Source organism: Staurois parvus, unplaced genomic scaffold (genome assembly GCF_062004578.1).
Source record: "Staurois parvus isolate SC_StPar_1 unplaced genomic scaffold, SC_StPar_1.0 ptg000401l, whole genome shotgun sequence".
NCBI classification, from domain to species: Eukaryota; Metazoa; Chordata; class Amphibia; order Anura; family Ranidae; genus Staurois; species Staurois parvus.
This window is the reverse complement of record NW_028318197.1, coordinates 458,335-479,716: the sequence shown is the minus strand read 5'-3', so window position 1 is coordinate 479,716 and position 21,382 is coordinate 458,335. Positions and strand designations below refer to the sequence as shown.

General features: G+C 40.6%; 1 protein-coding gene across 1 annotated transcript in view; it reads left to right on the top strand.

Annotated features, from left to right (window-relative positions):
* The window catches only part of ACOXL (acyl-CoA oxidase like), a 443,136-nt gene that overhangs the window by 31,944 nt on the left and 389,810 nt on the right, over window positions 1-21,382 (top strand). The window lies entirely within an intron of this gene.

The following is a 21,382-nucleotide window of genomic DNA, read 5'->3' as shown; positions in this document are numbered from 1 at the left end:
GTGCATTATTTTTTGTTGCAGGACCCTGTAAACCATTGCACCAGCAAATCAGCAGATTGCTGGTGCCATGCAGGTCTCCTGCAGACCTGTCAGTATATCTGCTTGCCCGTACAGCTTGTCCCTTCCTTATACTTACCTGAGCCCTCATTCAATCCAGCTCTGTGCCCATCTGCAGCTTTTCTCTCCCCTCACTTCCAGGTCTCACCGGCTTTGCTGAGGCAGCAAAAGTCATTGGCTCTCACTGCTGTCAATAAAAGCCAGTGGCGAAGAAGCAGAGGGTGGGGCCAAGTCCTGCTGTCTGTGTCAATGATGGACGCATCAGCGGGGCTCGGGAGCGAACTCGCACGAGTGCCCCCATGGGAAGTGGCTTTCTATTGGGGGACACTAGCCAGAGTAGAGGAGCTGGGCGTACCAGCAGGGTACCCGAGAAGAGGAGGTTCAGGGCCGCTTTGTGCAATTCTATTGCACAGAGCAGGTACGTATAGACAGGTTTGTTAATTTAAAAAAAATCCTTTACAACCACTTTAACCTTGCTGATACATGGTCCTTGTGTTACACCCACCAACGTTCTGCAAAGCAAGCATGTATCTTTTCATTTGTATCAGTAAAATATATATCCTATAATATATGTGTCAGATAGGGACCTGCGATGTGGTTCCCAACTGTTGTAGTTTGCAGTGTGTAAAAATACAATGATGTTTTTAAAAAAAAGTGCAATTAGGTAATTGTGTCCGTAAAGTCTGGAAAATAGGACTATATTGTTTTTTTTCCAGTTAGTTACAATGTTATCATTGGGTCAGCTGGGTTTGGAATTTTGCTGGTGAAGTATTTGTGATCGCTACAAGTTTACAGGTTATAAACTATGGCACAGAAATCAGCCTGGAGCAGCAACACAGGATTAGTCATGTGACTCCATAACAATGTCAGCTGTATTACTTCCTCTTTTCATTCTCTCAATGAGATATTCAGAGTTTATCTTCTCTTTTCTGTTTGAGGTTGCTGTCTAGTTAATCATGGGTAAAAGTATAAACAATATTAACTAACTTAAAGTAGTATTGTAGGCTTTTTTTTTTTTCATTTTGGATAGAATGAGGGAGAGCTATAACTCCTGCGAGTTAATTTTTGTCATCTGTGTCCCATTGGGGGGGATTTACCTTCACTTCCAATCCCATAGCCAAACAGGAAGTGAGAGGAAATCTTTATAAATTAAGGGAATTCCTTGGGGACTCCCAGGTCCCGTTGGACAATTTCCCTTCTGTTACTTTTCTGGGGAGAACCAAAAATGTGGAGTTTTCCTTACTTTCACTTTCAATGATAATGGTAAACAGGACAAATAGAGAGGGTGAATCTCTTAACAGGGGCACAAACAGTAGTAAAAACCTAATAGGTGTTGTAATCCATCTCTTTTTAACAAAAAACGTTTGCCTTTAGTTATGCTTTAATATTAATGTAATAGAAAACAATCATTGAGGATTACTTCCTTTTAGTGCATGTGTGATGCAACATGATTCTTACATTGTACCTTGCACCATTACATTGACATATGACTTGGCTGCGCTATAAGAATGATAGTTCTGCAGTTTACTTGTGTAATGCATGTAGGTGTCCCATGGACAGATCAGAAACAATGTCCCCTAATAATTAGTGTGTGGGTGCACAAGCACCCCTGCTTTTCTTGCTTTTGCTTTCCCATTTCTGATTTTAGGTCCCATTTACACTTTGGCAGTTTTCCGGGTACAAGCGTCTGTACAGGCATTTTTGGGCACGTTTCAGTTCAGGTTTGAGCTTTTTTTTTAGCCAATGAAAATATAATTACTAGGCATGTTTTCCAGATGCTCCCATTGAAGTCTGATGGGGCGAAAATGTGCGACTGTGCCCCAAAGGAAGCTCTTGCACTTTATTGAGTGAAAAGCTGTGCTTGGGTGTATACAGGCTCTAATATATATAATGGAAATCCTGTTGAGCGTATAAGCGCCTCTGGTGAAACTTCAATCCTGCTTCACATCACTCTGGTGTGAATGAGGCCGAGGGCATCTGTTCCTAGTTTGCACACTATGGGGTTGGTTAACTAAAGACGAATATGCTGTGAATTGTAAGTACACTTGCTGCAGAGCTTAGTAAATGAGGTGAAGCTTTGTTTTGCAAAGAATACCCAATCACATGGAAGGAAAATAAGAAAAACAGCATTTTTGCTTGTACAGAGCAACTGCACTTGCAGTGAACAGTATATTTGCCTTTAGTAAATCAACCCCAATGCATGAAGTCTGGTATTGCATTGAATCAGCCAGATGTCTGCACTAGTACAAAGCAAACAAATAAAATAGTATAATCTACACATACATGGAAATGTCATGCAATAAACAAAATGCAAATGGGATAGCAAGAATAGCAAACCAGCAATCTACCAAATATTAAAGTATTAAATTGATACATTTTCAGTTTAATTCAGCTAAATACCATACTATATACTGTATTCCAGGAGCATCAAAATCAAAGATATGCAAAGTCTTATGCCGGCCATAGACGGTTCGAAAATCGGCCAATTTTTTGTCCGAAAAAAAAATCAGCCGATTTTCGCACTGTTACTTGGTCGGCTGCTTTTCGGTTTTTTTGCACATTTTTTTTTTTGCTCATGTTAGAAAATTTGCGGACGATTTTCCCGGCAATGATGGGCAAATCAGCCGATCGTTTTACCGATAAAAAAAACGCGCATGAGCTGTGGCATGCAAAGGACAGAAGTTATGGGGTGAACTCTATGATTTTGTCAGCCGACTTTTGTTACCGTTGGTGGTAACGTCGGCCGACCGAACGACCGATTTTTCGTTTTTTTTTTTCGAAAAATAGGAAGGTGTTCGACCCATCTATGGCCTGCATTACAGCTCCTTTTTAAGCTGATTTCCCACTGCTCCATTGTAAAAATGCAGGAAAAATGTGGAGCATTGCATTTTTTTGCTTTTTTGTCGTATTTGCATTGCATTTTTCCGTGGACATGTTACTGGACAAAGCACTTTCAACATATATTTTTAATATCTATACATAAATGTTTTGTCTTTCATTTCTATTTTAAACTGAATGGGTTGTTTTTACAAGGTAAGGGTTTACAATTACTTTAACCTCCCTAGTGGTATGATTCTTTCTGATTTTTTGTGCTGAAAGCGGTACCATTTTTTTGCATGGAAATATGTAGTTTTTTATTGTAGGCTGTAATTTTTAGGAATAACTCAGTGAAATCTGTCCAAACAAAAGTCTATTAAACATCCCGGGTAGGATAAAATTTGAAACACGAAATCATAAATTATAATTTAATAAATAATCATAAAAAATAATAATATAATAATAATAAATTTAATTAAGGCAAATTATAATAATAATAAATTTAATTAAGGCAAATTTGCACATCGCTGAGCAAAGTCGCAAAATTGTTTTCAGTGTCTGATGACGAATTTCCCCACGAATCATTATCACTCAATTCTGCAAGTGGTTCTGATTTACTATCGCTGTTCTAAAACCGCTTTTGATGTAAAGGGACGCTTTTTGGACGCCATGGACTTTTCTAAGTTTCCAGGCAGAAAGAACAGTAAAAATGCAGGCAGGGCAGAGGACAAAGCAGTAGGGACAAAATGTATGTGAAATGCATTGAAACAGCAATGACAGCAAAAATTAAATTTTTTAAAAATTTCAAATTTTCCGCCGGTTCCGGCGCCCGTACGTCCCGACGTCACAGGGACCGGAACACAGAAGCCGGATGCCGGCATCGGCCGGAGGAGATGGCCGGGGACGCTGCAGGGGACACATCGCGGGAGCGAAGGACAAGTTAAGTGCTGCAGGGACCCCCAGAGCAACGCCGCATGGTAAGCCCGAGTGTAGCTCGGGGTTACCGCTCTTGGTATAGAAATTTTACCCCGAGGTACACTCGAGATTACCGCTAAGGAGGTTAAGGAGCAACTACCAATGATTAGGAACAGATGATTGCCCCTGGATTCAGGGCCGGATTAAGAGCATCATGGGCCTGGTGCTGAAGATTTTGGTGGGGCTTTTTATGGAATGTCCACAGAGTTCCACCTTACAACAGAGTTCCCAGAGCCCCCTTACATCAAAGTCCCCATAGTTCCCCTCATTTAAAAATGTGAAAAAGTGACATTCACTAAATACACTAAAATCACATAGTAAAACATTACTGTATCAAACCATTTCACATACATTTTGTCCCGAGTGCTTTGTCCTGTGCCCTGCCTGCATTTTTACTGTTTTTTCTGCCTGGAAACTGAGAAATGTCCATGGCATTCAAAAATTGTAGGGCAAAAGCGGTTTTAGACCAGCTAGAGAACAGCAATAGTAAATCAGAACCACTTGCAGAATTGAGTGATAATAATTCGTGGGGAAATTCATCATCAGACACTGAAAACGATTTTGCGACTTTGCTCTGTGATGTGCGAACTTGGCGCTATATTTCAAATTTAGTGTTTTTAGTTTGATTATATTATTGAATTAAATTTATTATTATTATATTATTATTTTTTATGATTATTTATTAAATTATAATTTATGATTTCGTGTTTCAAATTTTAACATACCCGGAATGTTTACTAGATACTTGATCAGACAGATTTCAGTGAGTTATTCCTAAAAATTACAGGCCTACAATAAAAAAAAAATACATATTTCCATGCAAAAAAATGTACTACTTTGAGAACAGAAATATGGACATAATCAGACCGCTAGGGAGGCTACGGTAGGGGCCTGGAGCTGCTTCTCCAATAGCCTCTATGTTATTCTGGCCCTGCCTGGATGGAAGTAGCTTGTGTGTAGGGACAATCATCTGTCCCTAAGGCAATCGCTAGCTGTGTGATTACATCTGAACCCTGGCACACAGCTGTAGTCACTGTCATCCTGCATTTCTTTCTTCATCTTGGTATATTGAGGCACTGGTGACATAGCCGGGGCCTCACAGCTTCCCTCTGGGAAGGATGCAGTACCAGTGCCTTCTAAGGAGATCCCCTCTGTAAACAAGAAAGGAAAGGGACTGTGTTTTTTTTTGTTTGGTATACATTGCTATGCTTTCAGCAACTGCAGTGCTGGTGTAATGATGTTTATGTTGCTTACACTGCAATGTATAAACAGTACCAAAGTGCACCAGATCATGTGCAGCTCATACGCAAGATCTGATGCAGACATCAGTATTGGAATGGCAGGGCCACCAGTTTTTTTGTGGGTTACAGACTCATGGTGGGATAGAGGAGCTGTGAGGCTGGAGACAAACTACAAGAAAGAAGCACATAACTCTATAACTTTTAATTGGTTGTAAAACAGAGATTCTATGAGTGTAGTCCTGTTTATTACGGAAGGGAGGGGGTCTGCATTATTACAAAGGCTTCTTTTTAATGATACAAAGTAGAGCTGTTTTAACGTATATTGTTGCTTTATATTATGACAGGTCAGGAATATATACATGCAGACTTACAAAGGCATTGAGATGTCCACTGTATGTGGATTGAACCCTAGAAATAGAATATTATCAAAACCAGAAAAATACGATGTTTAGAATGTGATTGGATATATGCCAAATCAGCCGTCCTTGGAATGGCACAAATTTTGGCACAGTATATAACATACTTTATAACAGCAAGTGGAGAATAAAGAGGAGTCATATGTCACCGCTCTGTAACGAGGGTTATTGACAGATCCATGTAATGTTTTGTAGATAGCGAGAGGTGAGCCAGAAAATGGTTACATCAGCTTATTTGGAAACACAGATCTGTCTAATTGTGTACCCAAGTTATACTGTCATTTATAAGTGCTGTGTATTTTGCAGCTAATTTACTGTATGTCCAGTGTCAGTAGGGACAAAGACAACCTAATGGTTCAGGTAATATCCACATAACCTAATTGTCTTACACTTTTTAATTATTTTGGTTTGTAAGCGTTATAGGTAGTCACAGATATTACTGTTAGGCAGTCGTGGTTTATGAGGCTGGCCTAAATGTTCCTGATCAGCTGGTTTAACCTGCAGGTGTAAGAGTACCATTCTCATAAGACAACCTAGCATCAAGTAAATTTTTTTTTATGTTAACATGGTTCTAAACCCTTACTGTACATATACCCAGTGACGTGATACACAGGGATGAAGCAAATCCCCCTTTATAAGTTTTAACTGTTTATCTGCAGTCTATTCTACATCCAAAGTCCTGACTTTACACGGGATCTCTTGGCTCTGAAGCTACACTCTGCAGAGCTCAGTGAGATCGGATTGGAGGGAAGAGACTCCCCTTCACACAGCACACTGGGACAAAACTGAAGCTGCAAATCACAGGCTGTGTGCTGGAGCTCCCTCACCTGTCACCTTTTTTTCTCTTGGTGTCAGGAAAACATGCCAGATGTGACTTGTGCTGATAGCAGAGGAATGAGGCAGCCGACAGAAATGACACTTTTAACCCTCCATTGAGCCAAGTACACAGGGACACACTAATGGGCACATTTTATGTTAAGGGACACACTAATGGGCACAATTTATGTTAAGGGGCACGCTGATAGGCACATATGTTAAGTGGCACTCTGATGGACACTTGTGTTAAGGGGCACTCTGATAGGCACACATTGTGGAAAGGGGCACTCTGATGGGCACATGTGATGGTAAGGGGCACTCTAATGGGCACATGTGATGGAAAGAGGCTCTCTAATGCGCACATATTTGGAAAAGGGCAATCTGATGGGTAAATATGATGGAAAGGGGCACTCTGATGGTGCCACCTGATGTAAAGGAGCACTCTGATGGGCACACCTGATGTAAGGGGGTACTCTGATAGCAACACCCTATGTAAGGGGTCACTGTTATGGGGGAACCTTATATAAATGGGCACACTGATGTAAGGGGGCACATTGATGAGAGACACCAGATGTAAGGGGGCACACTGATGAGAGACACCAGATGTAAGGGGGTACACTGATGAGAGACATCAGATGTAAGGGGGCACACTGATGAGAGACACCAGATGTAAGGGGGCCTTCTGATGAGAGACACCAGATGTAAGGGGGTACACTGATGAGAGACACCAGATGTAAGGGGGCACATTGATGAGAGACACCAGATGTAAGGGGGCACACTGATGAGAGACACCAGATGTAAGGGGTCACACTGATGAGAGACAATAGATGTAAGGGGGTACACTGATGAGAGACACCAGATGTAAGGGGTCACACTGATGAGAGACAATAGATGTAAGGGGGTACACTGATGAGAGACACCAGATGTAAGGGGGTACACTGATGAGAGACACCAGATGTAAGGGGGCACACTGATGAGAGACACCAGATGTAAGGGGACCTTCTGATGCAGAAACTTGATGTAAGTGGCCACTCTCATGGGTACACTTGATGTAAGATGGCAATCTGATGGGAACACATTACTTAAGGGGACATTCTGATGGGGATACTTGATATAAGGGGGTACTCTGGTGGTGGCAAATGCTATGGAAATGGTACATTTCTCATTTTATACTAGACAGCGAGTCTTAGCACAAACTTGACATTCGGACCTCGGCCGGAAGACATTTTTATTGACTCGACCTCCTTGAATTTTGGTGCTATACACTGTCACTGTACTAATGACACTGACTGGGAAGGGGTTAACATCTCTGGGTAGTCAAAGTGTTAAGTGTGTGCCTAACAAGTGTTAATGTGTGTAATATGTGCTGCTTTTTACTAAAAGTCTGTTTATTCCTTCTCCCTGCTTTGCAGAGTGAATAAACACACAGATATTTCCCTATGTACAGAGCCCTGTATGTTTGTCAACAGGGCTGTAGGCTGGAAGAAGGTGCCAATGTACAGATAAGTAATGGTGCCTGGAAGAGCCACCCGTTTGCATTAAAATTACTGTGGGAGGGTCGACAAGTGGTTAAAGCTGAATCTAATTCAGACGTGACAGTCATGTAAAGCCCATTGCCAGTGTAGTTCATGGTTTTGCTAACAAATTTGTGACACAGGTGAGCCTGTCTTACCTTGTGACTTGCCACAAAGTTCCAATGTTGCAATCTGAAGAGTGATGACATCATCATAGCCTGGGCAAAATCACTTGAGTGGAGCTCATGGACTACTTTTTAAGGGATGTTTTTTTTGCAGGTAAAAAACAAAATGTGCATTTATTATTATTTTTTTCTTAGGAGCCTGCAGAGCATTGCACCCATGATCAGCAGATTGTGGGTGCAATGCCAGGCTCCTGCAGACACTTAGTACAGCTGCCTGTATGTACCTCCTGTACAGGCAGACAGTTACTGAAGTGCAATGAGAGTAATGAACTATGAGGGTGCTCTTTAGCACCCTCAAAGTGCATTGAGAACTACAAGCTGTCTGCCGCAGTGGCAGATGGGACTTGTAGTTAATTAACTCATAGGTCTGTGTGAATGAATGATGTGGCTGTGCGGTTGAAGCCCTGCACAGCCACGCTGTTTTTAAATTGTGACAACGGGTGCGGTGAGAGATGCACAGTGTCATGTTACTAAATGTGAATTTAGGCCGGTCATAGATTATACAGGTTGCAGAAAATAAAATTGCTTGATTCCCCCACCAGCACAGTCAGTGTTGATGGGGGAATCGCTCCCATTGAGCTCTTGTGTTCTCTCAGTAAGGGGGCGTGGGGGGTGGTGAGGTGCGGGAAGACATGTTTGTCAGGAGAACACAATGATTATTGCTAGCATCTATAGCCACCGGCAGTAATCGCAAGCTAAAAATGCAACATGTTGGTTATACCCACGTTGATTGATGGATAAACGTGGGTACAATCAGCCTGCCCATAGATGGGATTGAATTTCGGCTGATCCTTGCTGAACCGGATCAGATTTGATCCATCTATGACCGGCTTTAGCCTTTAATGATAAAAGGTTTGAAAAATAAAGTAGCTGTAAATCAGCATATGTGTAAAGTGTATTCATGCAGAATTGTAGTGACTGAAGGGTCCACGCAAAAAAAAAAAAATGTTTTTTTTTTTTAAACTTTTTTTTCTGTACTTGTAGCATGTTTAAAGGGGTAAAATGTAGGAGATATGCAAGTATTACAGAGTTGTATTCAGTATGTTTGATTTTTTATTTTTATTTTGCCTTGAGATATTCTCTGTTAGTAGTGATAATGATACCAGGTTAACAACAGTTGTGCCTGTATGTGGCAGCCCTTGGGTTCATACTACCAGCTGTAATGTTTTATCTATATCTTAGATAACTAGCAGTATCTGATTTACTGTTGTCAGTGGAACTTTAACCTTCACCCTCTCTAACCATTTTGATTAGTTTTATTCCCTCCCCTTCCTTTAAAACAATTATACTCTTTTTTTTTTTTTTTTAACCTTTAGTCCTGGTTCACCCTGATGCAATTTCAGATGTGAATTGGATCGCACTGAATTGCATGACAAGAGAAATAACAGAGCCTGTTCACAGCAATGCAGCAAAACTGCAATCTGACTTTGGAAAAGGGTCCTATGCCTCTTTGGCGCAATTCAGTGTGATTCTGTGGTCCATGAACTTCAATAGAAACACTTTCAAATTGTTTATCTGACCTATTGTCATACGATTCCAGCAGATTTTCTTCCCCAGCACAGAAATAGCAGTTGTATCCAAATTGCGTCAAAATTACATCAGAATCACGTCAAGTCGCACTTCAACTGTACTGAAAATCGGATCAAAATTGCACTGCATCAGTGTGATCCTAGCCTTACGGCTGTCTGTCTCATCTGAGGTCTTGTTCTTATCTGATGCGTTACTTGCAACATTTGCCTTTGAGCTTGTTATAAAATGTGACTACTTTAGAAGACTATCAATCAAAAAGCTCCTATACAGCCACAAAACACTACCTCCTCCCTAGGAAGTGAATAAACTATTAAATATACTTTTTGTGATGAACTTCCCAATAATCCCAATCTATCTCAAAATTTCAATAATCCCACATAATCCAAAAGGTGATGATCAAATCTATACTAAAATAATAATAAATCACCCCTCTAATATATATTCAAAATCATCAAATGTACCAATCAACATTAAATAAATAAAAATAAAATAAAATGTATATAAAAAAAATGTCCAAATCACCAAAAATAGTAATAATAATAATAAGTGTCCAAATCACCAAAAAGGTATGTAATATAAATAAATAAATGTCCAAAATCCCAAGAAAAACAAAAACAAAAAGTTCTTTATGTGTTCAGTGAAGTAAGACGATTCTCCAAACAATGCCTTGTTATCCTCAAAAATAAAAATAAAAATATATCATAGTGTAATATCCTCAAACATATATATATGCTTCACACAGTGCAAAACTCAAATCACACCAAAAATAGTGAAAAATCAATAAATCAAAAATAAACGTGAGAACTCGTGATCACTCCAATCTCAGGTGAATAGTGATACTAGGTACCAATATCCTATATACTCCAGCCAAAGTAGATGCTAAATACCATTACCCTCTTATGGTATATTCAGGCATATACTGTTAGATAGGAAAGCCATTCCTCCATCATTCTTATCCCGGGGTATTCCTCATATGGACAAAGAGAAGGCTCAATCAGGCAGATTTCATAAAAAGATATAAATTTATTCGACACTTACATGTAAAAATCACTTTATCCAGCTCTCTGTACTGCACATTTCAATCTCTGGTTGAAAAAACGATTGTTTCCAACCGACAAAATGGCCGCGGCGACACTTCCGGTTAGCGTGCGTGCGTGATGACGTCACTCCCCTCGCGTTTCGTCACTTCCGGACTTCATCTGAAGGGATCTGGATAAAGTGATTTTTACATGTAAGTGTCGAATAAATTTATATCTTTTTATGAAATCTGCCTGATTGAGCCTTCTCTTTGTCCATATGAGGAATACCCCGGGATAAGAATGATGGAGGAATGGCTTTCCTATCTAACAGTATATGCCTGAATATACCATAAGAGGGTAATGGTATTTAGCATCTACTTTGGCTGGAGTATATAGGATATTGGTACCTAGTATCACTATTCACCTGAGATTGGAGTGATCACGAGTTCTCACGTTTATTTTTGATTTATTGATTTTTCACTATTTTTGGTGTGATTTGAGTTTTGCACTGTGTGAAGCATATATATATGTTTGAGGATATTACACTATGATATATTTTTATTTTTATTTTTGAGGATAACAAGGCATTGTTTGGAGAATCGTCTTACTTCACTGAACACATAAAGAACTTTTTGTTTTTGTTTTTCTTGGGATTTTGGACATTTATTTATTTATATTACATACCTTTTTGGTGATTTGGACACTTATTATTATTATTACTATTTTTGGTGATTTGGACATTTTTTTTATATACATTTTATTTTATTTTTATTTATTTAATGTTGATTGGTACATTTGATGATTTTGAATATATATTAGAGGGGTGATTTATTATTATTTTAGTATAGATTTGATCATCACCTTTTGGATTATGTGGGATTATTGAAATTTTGAGATAGATTGGGATTATTGGGAAGTTCATCACAAAAAGTATATTTAATACTTTAGAAGACTGATTTCTGTAGCACAGCCTCCTCCCTCCTTGAATATTATAGCCCCCTTCCCTGTGGGAGAGTGGGATTACTTATACTGGCCCAGTTCCTCTGCCCCTCTCTTCACATCACTACATAGCAATGCACATTTAACCCATGTGTTTTGGTGTGAAATAGCCCTAGATAGACTTCATTCCTATCCCCATGGTAAGAGAGAAAGTGGAGTGATGTACACACTGTCTTTATATACGGGCGGCACAGTGGCTTAGTGGTTAGCACGTCTGCCTTGCAGTAAATGGGTCATGGGTGCGATTCCCGACCATAGTGCCTCCTGCATGGAGTTTGCATGTTCTCCCTGTGCTTGCGTGGGTTTCCTCCGGGTGCTCCGGTTTCCTCCCACACTCCAAAGACATGCTGGTAGGTTAATTGGATCCTGTCTAAATTGGCCCTAATATGTGTATGAATGTAAGTTAGGGACCTTAGATTGTACACTTCTTGAGGGTTAGGGACTGATGTGAATGTTCAATATATATGTGTAAAGCGCTGTGTAAATTGACAGCGCTTTATAAATACCTGAAATAAATAAATATACAAACAAATGCAAATATGTGTATGTCTGTGTGCTGACTGGAAATTGCAGTTTGTGGTTCAATTACCTTATTTGCTGGCCCAATCCCCTCTAACGTAAAGAGGACTTCATCCCCATCCCTCTACTGTATGAACATTTACACCTGACTAAGGGGGAAATAATCAATCATACTTGCCTACATCTTTGTGATATTTTCCTTATACTTATTTTTGTCCTGCCTCTGTGCTGCCAGGGTCCCCATTCCCAGGCCGCCATTTTTACATTCTCGTGATACTGCGCATGCGTCCGATGAATTGCAAGATGCCATGCACTGCTCTTTCGCATGCACTGTACGAGATCTTTGCAAAGGGTTTTTCTTCCCCCAAGAGATGCTTGTGGTATCGTACAGCGCATGCGTGAAATGAAGCTGATGGCATCATCTGATTCTTCTAGTGCATGTGCAGTATGACAATACTGCGAGATCTTGCAGTTTAGGTACAGGATTAACCTGAATGCAGTGGTGGCTTTGCCTTCCCAGTGGGCGTCAGGGTGGCTGGGGAAATCAGGAAGTAGAAGGAAAAAAAAAGTTAAAGCCGAGCTCCACCCAAAAGGGGAAGTTCCGCTTTAAGGCCTCGTTCCCTGCTTCCTGCTAAGGATTGGCACCTTTGGGGAGCGGAGGGGAGAGTGATTTTGACAGGTACCCGCTCCCACTTCCGCTGTGATTGCCTAGGCGATCAGAAGTGGAAGTTGTGCTCCCTCCCTCTCCGTAGTCTTCTGAGACACATGACAGGTCCCAGTAGACTGCTGAACTACTTACAAGTCAGAGCGCTACTCGCGCATGTGCAGTGGGCAACTGGCTGTGATGCTGCAAGCTGCTACTAAACCCAGGACCCTGCATTCACCATATCTGGTCTCCAACAGTACATAAAACATGGAAATGCTATTATTTTAGTAAATATAAACTGCTAAATTCCTTTTCTCATCAGCAATTAGAGTAGTCTTGTGAATTCTATCAGTGTCCAGCCGAGCACTGGTTAAAGCTTGTAGGAGGAGTTTTCTCTAGAAGTATGCAGAATCCCTGACCTCTGTCTGGGCAGTGCTGATTGGCCCTGTGCTGATCACATGCACTCTCCCAAGGAAAAAAGAAAAAAACCTCTCTAGCAATACACACCAAACTGAGCATGTGCAGTGTCTCCACACAATATGTCTTATCAGGAGATAAAAGGGGGGGCACTGAAAGAAGGGAAGGATCAGAGAAGACAGGATCACACATCCTTTTTACACAATGCAGAGGATTAACCCCTTAGGTTCCACAGTGAGTATAACAAGCATGCTTCACTGCATATACAGACTGATTTTACTGTTGTGGGTTTAGTAACACTTTAAGACGCCAGCGCCGGGAAGAGAGGACGGCCAGTGAAACTGGCTCTAATGTGGACACCACTGGATCATAGGAAAGGTGAGTGGCTGTTTTTTAAAAGTCAACAGCTACAGTTTGTGTAACTGCTGGCTTTTATTTTTCTAATTTTTGACTGGAGCCCCGCTTTAAGTAAAGCAAAAAAAAAAAAAGTGTTAGGTGATATCACGTCATCGTGCAGAGATGCAAGCTAATTTGAAATATAGTGGAAAAGGTCTGCTTTAAGTTGGTAATGCAAAGAGTTTAGTGGGTGGACTTGTCAGCACCCTCCTGCCTGATATCCCTTAATTGAATAATCAGAGGAGCTGGGTGTAAAATTGTCGGCGAAATGGTGTCTGCATCCAATCAGATACAGCCAGTGTTTAGGCATTTTGACAAGTCGGCTCTCAAAATACAATGGCTGTATGGCCAGCTTCAGCTTTTTCCAAGTAAGGTGGTCCAATCCATCATTGCCTTGTTCATCAACTATTACCCATACTAATAACCAAACATGCAAAAGTATTGCTGGCACTCCATTTATTGATGTGTGATAAATATAAGTAATCTCTGGTGCGTTAATTAGTAGCAATATATTACCTGATGTGAAATCCCTGATGAGTGTGGGAGAACTTTGTATCTAAAGGCATAATTAGTGTGTACTCAATAACTGGTATCAGATTACTTCAGTATTAGTGATGAAAGCATCAGTTGTGACCTGATTTTTTTAAGGGTCCTTTCACACAGCTGCCTTCTATTCTAGTCACCAGGGGATCTGTGATCACCTGCTGAATGGGAGCAGAACGGAATGGATGTCACATTTGTGATATCTGTGTCCATTCAGGTTTTTTTCTTCAGCCAGAAACCATAGCTTAACAAACCCATGTTAGGTCTATGGGCAGGCAGATGTAAACAGATGTCCATCCGTTTACATTCTATTACCTCTGATCCATAACGTTTAGGTTTTAAAACTGGACCTAGACAAAGTCAATGGTAATCAAATGTAATCAGAATCATGTCTGTTTACATGTCCATAGACTGACATTGAACTTCTGTTCCAATTTGCATGAAAAACTGACAGGTACAGTTGTGTTCAAAATAATAGCAGTGTGTTGAAAAAAGTGAATAAAGCTCAAAATCCTTCTAATAGCTTTTATTTCCATACACACAAATGCATTGGGAACACTACACATTCTATTCCAAATCAAAACATGAAGAAAAATATATCAAATTTGTGTTGTTCCTCTAAAAAAATTGAGGAAAAGTGAATATTGGACTGTTCAAAAAAATAGCAGTGTTTGTATTCTTCTTTACAAACTCAAACATTCACTATATAAACTGAAAAACGTTTGAAGATTTTGCTTTCCTTTGATCACTTAATTAATATTTAGTTGTATAAGCACTGTTTCTGAGAACTGCTGTACATCTGTGTTGCATGGAGTCAACCAACTTCTGGCCCCTGTGAACAGGTATTCCAGCCCAGGATGATTGGACTACATTCCACAGTTCTTCTCTATTTCTTGGTTTTGCCTCAGAAACTGCATTTTTGATGTCACCCCACAAGATTTCTATTGGATTAAGATCCGGGGATTGGGCTGGCCACTCCATAACGTCAATCTTGTTGGTCTGGAACCAAGATGTTGCACGTTTACTGGTGTGTTTGGGGTCGTTGTCTTGTTGGAACACCCATTTCAAGGGCATTTCCTCTTCAGCATAAGCCAGCATGACCTCTTCAAGTATTCTGATGTATTCAAACTGATCCATGATCCCTGGTATGCGATAAATAGGCCCAACACCGTAGTATGAGAAACATCCCCATATCATGATGCTTGCGCAACCATGCTTCACTGTCTTCACAGTGTACTGTGGCTTGAATTCAGTGTTTGGGGGTCGTCTGACAAACTGTCTCCGGCCACTAGACCCAAAAAGAACAATCTTACTTTCATCAGTCCACAAAATGTTGCGCCATTTCTCTTTAGGCCAGTCAATGTGCTCTTTGGCAATTTGTAACCTCTTCAGCACGTCTTTTTTTCAACAGTGGGACTTTTGAGGGGGCTTCTTGCAGATAGCTTGGCTTCACATAGGCGTCTTCTAATTGTAACAGTACTCACAGGTAACTTTAGACCTTCTTTGATCTTCCTGGAGCTGATTGTTGGCTGAGTCCTTGCCACACAGAATCAGCAACATGCATGCCATGACTGTTGGGTCTGTTGGATTTCTATTACTCTTCTACACCTGCTAGTATATTATTTGCCATCTAGAAATATAATTTCTACCAAAAATAGTGATTGATCAGGTTAGTGATGTCTGACTGCTATTATTTTGAACACAACTGTATATCTGAACAGAACGGCTGTGTGAAAGGGTCTTAAAGGAGCATTCTTGGAAGCACGTTGCTTTAAGTCGGATGAGTTTTCAATATCTGAATCAAAATGGTACAACTATTTTCTAAAGCATTGAGTTCAGTTATTGTGATTGGGTGTTATTTTGATTCCTAGCTGAGTTTCAGCATTTTTAACCAACAGGGTACATTGTTTCTTTATTATAAGACCCTGCCCAAAAGGAGCTTCCTCTCTATTGACCCTCTGTTAAGGTTTCTACAGACTATTGTGTAGTTGTTATTTCAAATAGTTTAGACTTAATGCTGAACTCTATGCAAACATGTATACACCAATCAGCCATAACATTATGACAACTCACCTAATGTTGAGTAGGTCCCCCTTTTGCCACCTAAACAGCCCTGACCCATCGAGATATAGACTTCACTAGACCTCTGAAGGTATGCTGTGGTATCTAGCATGAAGCCGTCAGTAGCAGATCCTTGAAGTCCTGTAAGTTGAGAGGTGGGGCCTCCATTGATCAGACTTGTTTTTCCACCACATCCCACAGATGCTCAATTAGATTGAGATCTGAAGAATTTGAAGGCCAAGTCAATACCTTTAAGACATCACCTTCTATTGCTCTGTAGTCCAGTTCTGATACTCATGTTCTCACTGTAGGTGGTTTAAGCTGTGGACATGGGTCAACATGAGCACCTTGGCCAGTCTGTGGCTATGCGGTTTTCCTTCCTTGGACCACTTTCTTGACCACTCTTTGACCCAGTAACATTCCATAACAGCTGCAGTTTTAGAGATGCTTTGACCCAGTCTTCTTGCCACAATTTGGCCCTTGTCAAAGTCGCTCAAATCCTTACATTTGCCCATTTTTTCTACTTTCAACATATCAACTTCAGGGACAAAATGTTAACTTGCTGCCTAATATATCACACCCACTTTCGTGTGCAATTGTAATGATATAATTACCGGTAATGTTATTTACTTTTACCTGTCACTAGTCATAAAGTTATGGCTGATCGGTGTATACACATATGAGAAATATGTATGGGAGCTATTTTACCTGACAAAGGATATTTGATTTTGTCCATCCAGTTCTGAAATTTATACAGCTTTGTCACAAAGCACAGCCCTGTGTGGCAGGGCAGAGGATGTGATTTTTCTTTGCTGTAGTTTAGAAAAATCCTATATGCCTTGTCCCTCCTGTGACTGGACATTGAAAGGAGAAGCAGAATAATGAGCTCATCTCCCACTCTACTGTCTCCTTCTATCAGCAAGCTACTTCAAATACAGTACAGCTGATTGGCTTCTTGTGCCTCTACCTTCCCCAGTCTGAGTTGAGCTTTGTTGTACAGGGGTTGCTACTAAGTGAAAAATAAAGTATTTACACTGTTGAAATAAAAAAAAGCATTTCAGGACATACCTGTAAATAAAGCTTGAACACTTACCTCTGACACTCTCTCTGCTGAATGTGGTACTAGTCACTAGAAGTGGTTGGTACAGGAATCAGGAGAGGTAAGTATTCAGTATTTTCTTTGCAGTTGCAGTGCCTTGAAAAAGTATTCATACCCCTTGAAATTTTCCACATTTTGTCATGTTGCAACCAAAAACATAAATTTATTTTATTGGGAGTTTATGTGATAGACCAACACAAAGTGGCACATAATTGTGAAGTGGAAGGAAAATGATAAATGGTTTTCAAATTTTTTTTACAAATAAATATCTGAAAAGTGTGGCGTGCATTTGTATTCAGCCCTTCACTTTGACAACCCTAACTAAATTCTAGTGGAACCAATTGCCTTCTGAAGTCATCTAATTAGTAAATAGAGTCCACCTGTGTAATTTAATCTCAGTACAAATACAGCTGTTCTGTGAAGCCCTCAGAGGTATGTTAGAGAACATTAGTGAACAAACAACATCACGAAGGCCAAGGAACACACCACACAGGTCAGGGATGAAGTTGCGGAGAAATTTAAAGCAGGGTTAGGTTTTAAAAAATATCCCAAGCTTTGAACATCGCACAGGGCACTGTTCAATCTATCATCTGAAAATGGAAAGAGCATGGCACAACTGCAAACCTCCCAAGACATGGCCGTCCACCTAAATTGACAGGCCATTAATCAGAGAAGCAGCCCATGGTAACTCTGGAGGAGCTGCAGAGATCCACAGCTCAGGTGGGAGAATCTGCCCACAGGACAACTATTAGGTGGTGCACTCCACAAATCTGGCCTTTATGGAAAAGTGGCAAAAAGAAAGCCATCATTGAAAGACAATTATAAGAAGTCGCTGTTGGAATGGAGAGGTGTGATGGATCATCTTTCAGTGCTTTTGGTGTTTCTTCATTGGGCAGACCAGTTACAAGCCCTTTCTGTAAGAGTTCAGTCGGACAATGCTATGGCATTGGCATATATCAATAACCAGGGGGCCCAGGAAGAGGTGGATCTTATTCTGTCCTGGGCAGAGATTCATGTCCTGCTTTGTCCGCCGTACACTTTCCAGAAGTGGAAAATTTTGCAAGCAGGTTTTTCTTAGCCTACAGCGTTTGGTGCCAAGGGAGCGGTCCCTCCATCCAGAGGTGTTCAGTGTACTTTGTTAACGATGGGGAATTGCAAACATCTGCATTCACTATGAAGCTGTGGAGGTTTGCGTTCAGGACCAGGGATCTGCAGACATTTACAACGGATGCCCTGGTGATGCTTTGGAATCAGTTCTCACTGATATACTGTATGCCTTTCTTTCAATTCCACTTCATCCGCATCTGTTGTGCAGGATCTGGGTGGAATGTTGGTAATTCTAATTGCACCAGACTGACCCAGGAGGGCTTTATATTCCGACATCCTAAACCTGATGGTGAACAGTCCATGGCCGCTTGCAGCTTGCCCGAACCTCTTGAAAAAAGGTCCGATTTGCTGTCCTGCTTTAATGGCTTGGCTATTGAGTCCAGGATTCTGGAGGATAGGGGAGTGTCTTGGAGGTATTGGGGGCCAGGAAGAAATCTTCCAGAAATATTTACCATAGGAACTGGAAATCCTATGTAGCCTGATGTGAGGCTAGGAAATTCCATCCCTGCAGGTTGGAACTTGTCTTTCCTCCAGTCTAGAGTAGATGTGAAGCTGGCCTTGAGTTCCATTAAAAGGTAGATTTCAGCCTTGGCGTTTTTTCCAGAGTCCAATTCCTTCCCATTTTCTAGTACAAACATTTGTTCAAGGACTCATGCATATGGTTCCTCCAAATAGGTCTCTGTTACCTCTGTGGGATCTCAACTTGGTGCTGTCAGTTTTTCAGAAACCGCCATTTGAGCCAATCCAAGGTCTTCCGTTAGTGCTGCTAACTCAAAAGGTTGTCCTTCTGGTTGCTATTACCTTGGCGAGAAGGGTATCTGAATTGGCTGCTTTGTCCTGTAAGGAACTCTTTGTGGTACTCCATAATGACAAGGTAGTTCTTCATCCACATTTGTCTTTTTTTGGCAAACATAGTTTTGTCTTTTCATCTTAATCAAGATATTGACTTGCCTTCTTTCTCCACAGGCCTCAGTTGCCAACTGACAAAGCCATTCACAAGTTGGATGTAGTGCGGGCTATAAAGATGCATTTGAGATTGACTGCTGTGGTAGGCAGTCGGATTCGCTATTTGCCTTTCCTGGAGGACCAAAGAAGGGTCAGCCACCAATTAGGTTTACTGTTTGTCATTGGATTTGTCAGCTAATTTCCCAAGCCTATGGCTTAAAGGGAAGAAATCCACTGTTTTGAGTGTAGGGGCCTCTTGGGCTATATGGGATCAGACCTGAGTGGGAAAATTGTGCATGGCTGCAATCTGGTCTTCATTTCACAAATGTATGAGTTTTTGTTAGGTGGATGTAAGCTGCAGATGCATTTGGTTGCAGTGTCTTTCAGTCTGCTGTGCAGCCTTGGTCCTGGTGGTGGCTGTGTCTACTTCCCCCTTGTTAATAGTGCTTTGGGACATCCCAGGTAGTTATGTTTATTAGGTCTGCCCTTTGTCCCATGATGTACGAAAAAGAAAACTGGATGTACAAAAGTACATACCTGTAAAATCCATTTCTTGGAGTACATCACGGGACACAGAGGTCCCTCCCCTCTCTGTTGAGGATATTGCTTGCTACAAAACTGATACTCTCCTCGGGAGACTGAGTTATATAGAGGAGGACTTGCTTTCTTTGTTTGGTAGTGTCTGCTCACCTGTAAGTGGCACATAACCTAGGTAGTTATGTGTATTAAGCATGTCCTGTGTCCTGTGATATACTCCAATGAACAGATTTTACAGCTGAGTACAAAAATCCAGTTTTTGCCTTTATTTCTACTTTAACGTCTTGTGGCAACAGTGTAATTTTATTAGTTCAGAAACAGTTTTCTTACATTACAGGTATCAGGGAACACCATTTTCTCCAGTTATGTATTCTTTTAATCATTAGGCAAACCTGTCCATAAATTTACACCAGCTAGCATGAATAAAACAAACTCAGGGATGCCTGCACGTAATGTCACATACTTTGCAGAGTGCCCTGGAAAATATTAATGTCACTTTGCTATAGTAAAGCTTGAGCATGCCTCATTCTGCACCCCACACTGGACCACAGCTGTAATGGGGGCCTCACTTGCCAAGGGGGTTTTTATGTAGTTTATTGGTTTATTGGGTATTCCCCAAGTTGAGTTCTTTTTTTCTTTTTTTTTTTTTTTGACCTTCATAGAAGCAGTTCAACCCTTTGAAAGGTTGCCCTGTTCAGTCCCATCTTATGTGCCTGTTTTTGAGTGTCTATATAAAATAACGGAAGTGTTAGTGTTTGCCTGTAATAATTATTATTATTATTAATTATAATTAATAAGGATTCTGTTCCTATTCACATACACGCACACACACACATATATTTTTTCATTCTATCTTTAAGAAATATTGCATGTGCACTTAAATGATGCTGACTGCTGTCACCCTACCTTGTTGATAGACTCTGAAGAAAAGGTCAGAGGCACAGGTGGCGGTTATATTATCTGCCACTATTCAATCTCCCCAAGCTGCTTGATTAATCCTATTCTTCATCTGCACACTGATCGGAGGTCCTCAAAGGGTCATCTGCAAAAATTAAAAGGCTAGCAGAAATGGTGCGTTTTTTTGGAGTAGCAGTTAAAAACATTTTGTCTTCACTTAGGCCTCTCTACGTGCCACATGTGACACCGAGACCTCAGATATTTAGATTTAATTGGCAAAAACTAGCTGCTAGAAATGATGAATATACTGTATATTCAATGCACTTGTTTTACATGGACACTTCAGCAAGAGTGTTCTCAGGCTGTCTGTGATTAATTGAATGAATCTTGTTGGCTTCAGGTGTTACCGTGTGAAAATGTTCAGATAGTTTTGAATGTTGCCTTTACATCATAAATCTTGGTGGCATGTTCAATGTCCAGGGCTGTATGGACCTTTAAAAACCTTTAAAAATCATATTGCCCCAACTGAGTTGGATAGGTGTTTAGCAAATGAGATTGCCTTAGACTTTCCATGGCAAATTACACATTGACTTCTCCCTTTTGATTTCCTCCCTAGTCCAACTCTCCTTATTCTTCTTGCTACCTC